Genomic DNA, 11575 nt, shown 5'->3' on the forward strand with positions numbered 1-11575 from the left:
AAAATTTGGACGACCCAGTTATAAGACATAAACGCCGGATATTTGCACAAATCTTCCCACTGGGAGTGTTTGCCCGTTTCTCTTGCGATAGCGACACATTATCAGCACCTTGAAAATGTCAAAAGAAACTGCAATTTCTCGCAACTTGTAATGGCTAACATACGGGCAGTTTTGGTATTTTTATAGAGCAGACATTTTATGATGTATGCCCAATCGAATTAGTTTGGCGTTTAGAAATTTTGAATAAATATCTTATTAAATATTCATTTTTCTAACAATTTTAACACCGATAGTGGGACATTCCTTCGAATAGTCAGATCGTCTATATGTGACCCTGCACCACAAAACAAACAAAAAGTCGCCAGACATGAATTTTTAGTTAAGACCATATTCTGAAAGAGCAGACTTTAAGCTTTAAAATGATGTATAACTCAAATTAAATGGACTCTCCTAACCTATCTAAATATTGGAAAGGAAGCACAAACTCAGGAAAAGTGTGAACTGAGAAAAGAGGCTCTGAAGTACAGTGTCTATTCAAGCGCTTAATCTTTACCAAACCGCGCTGGCTGTGCGATGAATGGGACAAAAAAACAGGAAGTAAACCAACAGAGTAAGAACAATGAAGTGATTATTAGATTAAACTGAAATTAAGCATGCCTCATTAACACATTATGTCCATAATTAATACCAACGTCCAAAGCAGTAGCACTATCCTTTCAAAAGTTATTAGAGTTGAAAGTGAAGAGTGTGGACAAGGTTTTTCAGAAATGAAAAAGGGATTCTAAAGACACACCTAATCACAATATTCTACCAAAAGTGTTCGAGATAAACTGCTAAAAAACACACTTTCCTGACGTTTTATGATACCAAATTTTAGCATAATTTAAAAGAAGACCCGCTCTTTCAGAAAATATGAAAAAGTCAAGTTCGGCTAGGTTGACCCATTTCACTTATTTTCAGTCCTCACGCAAAATCAGTGTGTGCGACTTTATGTTCGTTTTGAGGTGCACGGTCACACACTTGGTTGACACCATGCCTCACCTCCCTCCCTCATGCATATTCATTGCGAGTAAAGTTTCTTGAATCCTCATCAGAAGATCAAGGTAGAGTATCATTAACAATGATCAAAGTATGCGTTGATTTCGCCAGCTTATGTTGTTGACTAATAATAGCAGTTACGGTTCATGAATCATTTTTGTTTGTTTGTTTTATCAATCGATAATGACTCGACTGAGTATGGAATAGTTGTATTTTCCTCTTATATCATCTTGATGGCGGTATCATAACAACACGTGGGGAATGTAACGTAAAACAACAACCACAACAACAACAACACAAAAATCCCCAAGGAAGACTAATAGGCCCAATAGTATTGTCTGTTGCACAGACACAGGCTGGAGTAATTGACTTATACAAAAAAGGAAGATAATAGATATTCATTATCAATAATTAAATTTCTAAGAATTGTACCTCTGCGTCACTAATAATCAGATGCCAATAATAGATAAGTGCCACAATTACCGTATCCCAAAAACCTTGCTACGATGGTCTTTGATTTTTCGAGCAATTAAAACTTAATTTACTTTCAACCATCATTGGCTATGCAGCGTGGACTCCCGTCTGATTCAGTCATTACATACGTCCGGTGTTTTATTCAATAAGGTTATTAACATCACTACCAAGTTTCTCTGAAAATGAAGCTTAAGATTATCAGGCTTCTAGGAGTTCAGATATTTAATTGTACACTATGTTTCAAGCACATCTATAGGCAGGAATGAGTGGATCTCTTATGTAAACTTGCTCTATTCAAATATGTTGAAAACTGCGTAAGGCATTAATATTGTTTTGTCTGGCCTAACCATTCTTATTTATTGAAAAAGAAGACATCGATACTGACTTACACTATATCTTGTTTACTTAAGTGATATTTGCTGCATTAAGCTGGAGTGATATGCTTAGCATTTGTTTTAAAGTTATTTCTTGCAGTTTTCGAAAAATCTCAGGATTAAAGTTAACAGTTGAATCGTGGGCCTTCAAAGAAATCAGGTGCATTGTCCGTTCTGGGGCTTTAGATTTCCGAGTATTGGTCATGTTTCGAGCCAAATTGTCACCCTATCGCGACTAATCAGTGCGTCACAGTCACGGGTGCATCAAAACAAATGAAATTAAGGAGAAAAAAACAAGACGCCACACGAAAGCATATGCGTCCTATTGGATAATATATAACGCGTCATAATCCTTGAGATAGGCACCTGTGCAGACGCACGAGACATTTAGAATTTGCGATGTCTTTATTGATTGTTTACCAAGGGACTTTTATTCTTCTTCTTTTATTTTGCACAGGGAGTGATTGCTTTGAATCACACCTGAAGTTTAATGATTTGGAGGATATTGCCACCTTTATTGTAGAGTATATCTTTTCATTGTTTATCCAGATAACGGTCGGGTAAAGTAAGAAAAGAGAGTGGGAGAGCAAGGGGAGGGGGGTCGAGAGAGAGGAGAGTTGGAGAAGACAGCACTTCAAAATCGGTCAGTTACTAAACAGTAAAGTAATAGTACCATCGCAACAAAACTGAAAATGCCATCATTCATTCAGTTTTAGATTATGCTGTTCTCCTTTTACTATCATTAATGTCGCATTTTCGGGTCTGAGTATGACCAAAAAGCATCCCTTTGTTTGAAAAAAAAAAACGTACTAACAATTGCTTCATCAGGTTCACTGAAAGAAAGAAACTGATTTTCAGTCTGGTATCTGAGGGTTGCATTATCTCTAATCACATCCCGAGTGTTTGATTGATGTGAGGTTGAACTTCAAACCCAATTAAAACGGACTGAAAGAAGACTTTGGACGAATTTATGGTCATTTCTATCACAGATTCTTCCTCAAACCTTGCACCCCATGGGCTGAAAGTATGCAAAAATTATTGACCTGGCATTAACCTCTAATTAATTCAACACCATATTTGCCATCGAATACAGGATTAGAAACCAGTTGTTAGTAAAGTTTTGTTGGGCGGTTCTCTAATATACGTACAAAGTCTCTTGGAAACAAAGGTAGGGCATACACACAAAAACACAGTAACTATGCCCACAATATGCATGTGGTGTATGAACTCATATCATACTTCTCGTACTTAAATGAAAATATCAAGGGTTAGGTTTTTAAAATTTAAGTAAATTGATGTGGGCTAAAACGTCTGGAAACAAATATTTTCGTCCCCTCGTGTTATTTTTATAATTTATTTATTCTTTGCTTTGAATGCAACATTTTGACAACTTTTATCAAACCCCCAATTAAGAACCTTGAGAGTGCTATATGGACAGCTTCAGCCGTTGTGAAGGGGCAGACGTTGATGTCCATTGCTACCCACCCCAAAGTCTGTAGGATTAATTTCATGTAGTTCTGGTTCATGAACGTTATCATCAACAACAACAACAACAACAACAGCAGCAGCAGCAGCAGCAACAACAACAACAGCAACAGCAACAACAACAAAAGCAACAACAACAACAACCCGTCATGTACAATAATCAAAGTGCATAAATACCCCAAAGTGTACAGGATTAAATCCCATGTAGTTCACATTCATGAACGCTATCATCAACAACAATATGCCATGTACAGTAACCTCTATATTGTAAGGCGGGAGGTAATGAAGACATAAACTTGATAATGTCAATAACAAAACATTGGCAGTAATTATGAGTACCCTCATCGTCTCTGGTATCAGCAGTGCTGTCATTATTGTTACAATGATTCCAGTGAAGCAAACAGACCCCCAGCCTATAGTTACATTGTATGCTTCGGCTATGGTCTGCCCTGGAGGTTACGCCCACAGAAATATTATATTGAAGGGAAAGTCCCAACCCTCTTTGTGACATCAAACTAAAAATCTCGGTGGAACACCTACACAGTGTGGCAATCTGGAGACATTGCAAAGATGATATCAAAGATCACAAGGGGGAGTAAACAAACAAACAAACAAACAAACTAACTAACCAACTAACCAAGTAATTAACTAACTAATTAACTAATGTCAAAATGGTTTTGAAAATAAACTTCCTGTTTCAGTCTTGTTTACGAAAAATGAGATGGAGAGAACGAATTATAACCCCTGCTACCACGCGAGAATCCAATAATAGTGCAGCTGCCTGCCACATAACTCCGGCAAATATGACACCAATGCGACCCTAAATGACCCAACTTGTGTCATCCATTTATCACTACAACGTCAACGACATTTCTTTTTCTTAGAATTTCAACGGGACGCGCAGCTTGAAAAAGGTAACAGCTGCCGAGAAATCCAACACCCGTTTTGCTGCCGAAGATGAAATATCATAGCTTTAAAAAAAATGACAATATTATCTGACCCAGCAGTTGTCATGACACGGTTTCTGTTTGCTAACACGGACCGATTTGTCAAGCGTCAAAATGAGTTAGGTTTGGACAACGTCATGCAACATGATTATGTGTAGCGTGAGCGAAAAAAAAAAAACAAAACTTCATATCATTATCATATTCTTTATTTAATTTCTCAAAAGTGTGTGTACATTGTAGACAGACATTTGCTCATACGAGAGCCCTGTGGCCCTGTGCAAATGTACATTCTGTTTTTATTATTTATTTTCTTTTTTAATATCTCGTAGGTAAAGACGTAACCATCGATATCGGATGCTGTGTGTAAGTAGGCATCTCGTCTTCGAAAGTGGTTTTCAGAGTAGCAATCTAACAGGAAACCGATAGCACCCACCCATCCTCCTACCCAAGCAAACAAGCAAACAAGCAAGCAAGCAAGCAAGCAAGCAAACAAACAAACAAACGAACAAACAAATAAACAATCAAACAAACACACATTTGAATCAATATAGTCTTTTATGAATTGAGTTATTATATTTTTACCCCCTGCAGATCGTGCGGCTAAGGTAAAGACGAAACTTTGACGTACGTTCATGAAAGTAACAGAATGCTCGATGGCAACTTAGATGACAAAGAAAGCTTACAGTAGGCCTACTAGATTGCATTTGATAAGTAGCTTATTCAGATACAAGAACGCCCGTAAATCATCAATACACAAGTTCATTTTCCTTATCATATATCAACCATGGCTTTCCACTCATCACAACGAAGATTCTCAGAGCCAATGCGTAGATAACCTGCCTGGATTTTGAAACAACTTACTGAGTTGGATCTCTCTATCCCTATGAGTGATTATGATTCTAATGTCAAATGATAGTCCGATCATAGCAAAGAAATGAATAAAAGCGCGAGAAAAGAAACGCTACTCTTTTCCTCTCTTTTTTTTTTCAGTCACAAACTTCACTTACTTTGTTTTAGGTCTCCCATTTCTTCCCACCCCGGCGTCCTCTGAAGATACTGAAATCCCTAAAGTCCTCTGCGCGAGATAATCCTCGTTGTCAAGCTAGTAGCTCCATATCCAACGAAGACCAGCGAGTGGATATCAGCGCCTCTAAGTATAGGAACCCTCTGCCGCGAGACCTGGTCCTGCAAATGATACACCGAGCGCAAATCCGTGTGATGCTGGACTAAGTTAGACTTACTCAGGCGGCGGAGGGACCTAATAAGTGGACTCGTTTTACTCCTAATGGAATGTCCCTAGCGGGTTACGGTTCGAAGCGATCGTCGATGCGAAGTGCTCGCAACCCTCAAGTTCTCTCTGGCCCAAACGAGCTTGGAGGGAAACATAAAAAAGATCGTACATTGTTATAGGACTAGGAACTTGCACTACGCTTATTTTTACCTTTATATTACGGTGGCGGTCGTTAATATAGTTATAGGACCAAAAGATCCGCACAAAAAATACTACAAAGGCCTTTACTTTTTAATTAAACGAGTAGCTTTCATGACGAACATTATCTTCAAGTTTAGTACTAGAAGACCTAAAAATAATGTCTTTCTTCATCCTGAGCGGGGAAGCTAGGCCAGCAAGGGGGGGGGGGGGGGGGGGTGGGTGGCCGATGGCTGAAGGAGGCTATCTCACAAATTACAGACATTCCATCCTTTCCTATCTGTGATATAACGTCGCATCTGTTCAGTGGTAATTCGAGAGTACTGTCAAACACTAAATCCACTCACATTATCATACCGTCCTTTTTACGTGGAAGAAGAAAATGAATACAGCGTCCGTTGTTATCGGCTTATTTTGATACCATGACGTCACATCTTGACTCAGCGACCCACATAGTTCCCACTCCTAAAAGGTATTCACAGTCTAGTCTCACTAGCCCGCTGTTTTGGGAGCCTTTTGTAAAGTACGCCCCCTCTGGTTGCATTGTCGGACAGATATTTCTTTTTAGGTAATCGATTGCCGGAATAGAAAAGGGCATTGTTCTCCAACCGCACAGGCGGTATACGGAATGCCGTTGGATGCATCACCCTGTTTGGGCAGAAAAGAGGGAACAAAGCGCCACCTAAAAGATATTAAACCTCGAAAAAGGTCGATCGGACCAAAGGTCGATATTGGACGTTCAGAAGAGGAAGAATAATTATGTGCCATTGACAACAACAGAACGGTGACTGCGTAGTGCCGATAGACCTTTCCGGATCTTGGTTGGTATGATATCATATGAATGTGAATTTTGTCAAAGGACTTGTTCTTTGTGCACCCTCACTTTAAAATTTACGGCGTCCAACGTCATCATCATAACTCATCACCATCGTCATTTTGCATCATCATCATCACCATTATCATCTTCTTCAACGTCATCAACAGGAATTACATAATTATTGTAACTGATTGACAAATTGCCGTACATTGGCGTAAATACATGCCCTACGTCGACGGAAGAATTTCATGAATTTGAATAATTACATAATTATATTTTCATTATCGTTACGTCCATCTCTTTAAAATTTCTCTGCCGTGTAGATCTTTACAAGAAGATCCCTGCAACAGCACGTAAATTATCTTAGTTCAATGAGAAGAAAGAAAGCCTTATCAAATTTTACTGAAACTTGAACAGACAAGTAAAATCATCGGATATGACCTGTCAGAAATGTCACAACTCGAATGAGACTTTCTATGATAATAATTCAACAATTGCCGCCCTGAAATCCATTTAAATAGAAAAACAAAGAAAACAAAATACAAACCCAACAACATGAGTGATGATTATCATTATGAGACCAAAGTCAGAAATGAATAAGATTACCATGCATTCAAACTGATACATATGTTTATTGATTAATATATATATATATATATATATATATATATATATATATATATATTCGTTTTTTTTATTTTATTGCCAATATCTACCATTTCTTGCATATTTCCAGGATGTATTTCTTGACAGATTGTTGCCCATGACGACAGAAAACTTCACTAACGTTTGCCCGACCTACTAACAACATATTTCGTAGCATTAAGCCAAGTTGATAAATCAATACGAGTGTTTCACAACGTTTGCGAATGTTGAATGTTTTATTTCAGCAGCCCAGCCACGGTCCATCATTCTACTTTCAGCCACTTAACACATAACGATTGACATAGGAATCAAAATGTCCTTGTTTACATCCATTGGCAGCATACCATAGCGTAATTGTTGCTGGGTTCTCAAACATTCCAATTGACATGGGTGAAATTTGTGACGGAAATATGCATAGAAGTGTATCATATATTAGGTGACATCAGTGTAATGGGGAAGCATGCTTACATGGATAATGAATACTCTTGAAAATCTCAGGTATTTCGCATTATCCTAGAAAATAATGCTGATAGTTGTTACCGTCTCTCTAATCTAATTAGTTATCTAATCAGCAGTATTTCTCCTGATTTCTTTTTTTTTATTATCATTCGGAAGGCTCTCAGAAGTTTTTTTTTTCATAGAGTGCAAATAGTACAGTCAGGCATATTTTCGTCATCAGTGTTTCACAATTTAATTGTTTACTCCCTTGTCTCCGTCTCCTCTGACTGCCTCTTTGCGGTGGGCACACGATGCGTTTTTAATCCGGGATTTGTGCTGCGACTCCCCTAGTTATGATCAGCCGAGAGCAGAGCCGCAATATGGCTCTGGCCGAGAGAGACTAAGAGCGCCATCTACTGTTTTGTATTTATCAGTAAGGTGTAACAGCTTTAACTAGAAGAAGAAGCAACAACATGTCTTTCAAAATAGGTTGTGTTGCAGTTAGGTATAAAGTAGTAGCGCAACGCAAAGCAAAAGTGCTTGCCTTATGGACAAAAATGTTCCATGTCTCCTGCTTGACAACAAACATATCAATAAGTAAGTAAAGACCAAAACAAAACCCACACAAAACAAAACAAGCACACAAAACAAAGCAAAACAGCCAAATACATTAGCAGGGCATTTTTTTTCCTGAAAGAAGAAAACACACACACACACACACACACGCACACACAAAGCAACATTTTCTTTTGGTTCAATTTTAGTTATATTCTATTATAACTCAAATGACTTCGTTTTGTCTAACCCTTCATGCCCTTTAGCATTTATGTTAATGCAATTTATATATATTGTATATCTACAAAGAAGATACAGCTCTATTTTCATGATTTTTTGTGGAGAATAAACTTTGTTTTTGCTTCTTCTGTTTTTCATCTCTTCTTTTAATTCATATAAGCAGATTATTTTCCTGCATCAATTTGACGTCATGATATGTAATCCCATAACAGGAGGCATCGTACTAACTAGCTGAGCACCACAGATATATTTTGATAGTCCTTGATTCTGTAACGAAGAGTATTAATCAATCGCGCAATGCATTTGACTATCATAAGTAAGTTTACGTTGGGGGTAGAGGATTGTCAAGTCAAGAACATTATGAAGTTGAAGTTGAGCCATCGATATCAATTATGTAAAACCCCTTTTTATTCCGTCCGTTTGCCATCACAAAACGCTAAACTGTGAAGTATTTTTTTTTTCTTATCCTGTTTTGGGGTTTCGGCGAATCAAGACCAAACAAAACAAAATAAAAGTGGCAACTGTCGACGTTTTGCGAGATAAAGTCTCCAGAAACAGGAAATTTGGACATTTTGAATTCGGCATCGTGTGTCTGATTGTCAATAATCATGATTAGTGAGTACATAACGTCATGCATTACTTTCAGAGGTTCAACATGCTGCAAGCCGTGCTCAAGGAATTGAATTTCAATATATTCTGTCGTAGATGGCGCCATGACACTTTTTAGGACTTGTGAGTGTGCACATGATTTTATCATGACTGTCGTCCACCCTCCAGTCTTGTGAGAAATTAGAATGATGAATTCATAGTTAAAGGATTTGCAATATTATGGAAAAAAAATATGCATATCGTAATGTTCATGTTGTAACTGCTCAGCTGTTATCCTTGCGAAGATGACTTCTGGGCAAAAATGGTAATGGTGAAGGTAAAACTGACACATTGTTATTGTTGTCATATCATAAGTAGGAGATCATCAGTAAAACAGAGTACTATTGTTAGAGAATGACATTTACTGGCAAGAGAATGGACATTGCAAGCATTATTTTCACAAGACGTACGTGTGTCTCTAACTTGTCAGAGATGTGATCCACATAAGCTTTTCATTAAAAAAATAGAAAAATAACATTGACCATTTTAAATGAAGTATTACATAAGCACAATTCAAAATGGATACAAAGCAAAAACTCACTTCTACTTTGAAATGATATCGATACTTTCATCAAGTACCTGTTACGGAGATTACGATACTTAAAACATTTGCAACGTATCTCTGTGTCGAAAGGACAAACACACAAGAGAATGGATATCACTGACGTTTTGACCAAAGTCACACGCAATTCATCTAACCTTTAAGATCAGTCGAATTACGTCACTCCAGAAAGACGTACTTGCCAGCAGGGTAAGTCCAAGCCGGGCTCGAGATTGGAAAGCGCCCCACTTGACGAGGGCTCTCGAGAGATCGACGCAGACGTGTCGTTTCAACCGAACGGAAGGACTCCGTCTCGCAAACGCTTCGCGCTCCACTCGTGTCCGACGCGACGACCATTTAGATCGGAACCCGCGAAACGAGTATCTGAAGCGATCTTTAAGCGAACTTTATCATGTGACTAACAAGATAGGCAAATCAGAATTAACCTAGTATGATGTTATATTCATCAAAGACTATAATGAAATTCACCAGAAAGTATCATCATCAATAGAAATTGGGCGGGGGGTAACAGTTCAATATGAAAGGCAATATTTCATTTTTTAAAAGAGAAAATTCCTGCATGAGCCAAAATTTGAAATCCGATTGTCGTAAAATCAAAACTCTTTCATTGCTTTACGCATTACATGATTAGTAAACTCAGATAAGTAAATTCAATATACCGGTGTGCTCAACTTTATTTAACGGGACAGAATGTTTTATTTGTTGTTTTTCTTCTTGTATAAGACAAGCCTGCTCCATTACTTCATTAATGAAATCTACAAAGAAATCTACAAAGTGTGAGCATATGAGTACACATGCAGATAAAAACCATATCAAATCCCATTGTCTTTTGTTCTGAGAATGATTAGCATCCAGACATTAGATGCGTACCTTGCGAATTTTGGATAGAGATCTTGTAAAGTGGACAACAGGTGGCATAATTGCTGCTTGACCCATTCAGCTCTTTTAGCGCCGATTGGCTCAGATAACTCTTAACGGTGTATGTGTGTATAATGCGTATGATGCATGTGTGTGCGTGTGCGTGTGCACAAGTATACGTTGATAACTATGGTTATCATTTTAAAGTAATATATTTTGTATAATAATTGGTATGAATTGTCTATCGTTTTGACATGATGCTGTATATTTGTTATGTTAATGTAATCGGTATTTGTCGTTGTTGAAATGTTCATACAGTGTATGATGTTTGGTATGTTTTCAATGTGATACATTACAATTTAGCCTTCGGGCTACTACTTTGCATGTTTGTTTCAATAACCCATTATCAAATCAAATCAAATCAAACAAATCAATCAAATCAAATCAAATCAAATCAAATCAAATGGCCATACAACACTGTTCAACAAATGGATAAAATGGCGGATTTTTTTTTTTGTGGTCAACCATAAATGAAAACAATGTTGATACTATAAAAGAGAAATCATGTTTTAGTCATTGAATGCAGAAAATTTAGTAATACACAATAGTGAGGTTGAGGAAAATCAAAAACTCCGTTCGAAAATTATGAACTTTAATGTTTTGTAGCTGTTGCTGTTGTTGTTGTTGTTGCTGCTGCTGTTAGATCCATCTGTCACCATCGCTGGAAAGAAGACACCGTCTATTCGATTTGTTCAAATAAGACAACAATATAAAGAAATATAAAGATAATTCAACATAATATGGTTCATTTTTTCTCTAGCACAATGAAAAACACTTGCTGTACAAAGGTCCTCCTTCAAAAGGCAGGGGGAATAAGGTCAGTATAACACGTCAAAGGAATATAGTTCTCTTCATTAAAAAAAAAAAAAAAAACTGATCGCAAAAAACCCACCGATAAATCATTTTTTTTTTGTGCAGTTCAGTAGGCCGTCTTTATATTCTTATTACAAAAGTAATAGAAGGAATAAAATTGATAGCAACAAATTCGGTAAAGAATGCAGAAAA

Source organism: Diadema antillarum, unplaced genomic scaffold (assembly GCF_040938485.1).
Source record: "Diadema antillarum isolate AM-2024a unplaced genomic scaffold, OU_Dant_1.0 seq00000081_RagTag, whole genome shotgun sequence".
Taxonomy (NCBI): Eukaryota; Metazoa; Echinodermata; class Echinoidea; order Diadematoida; family Diadematidae; genus Diadema; species Diadema antillarum.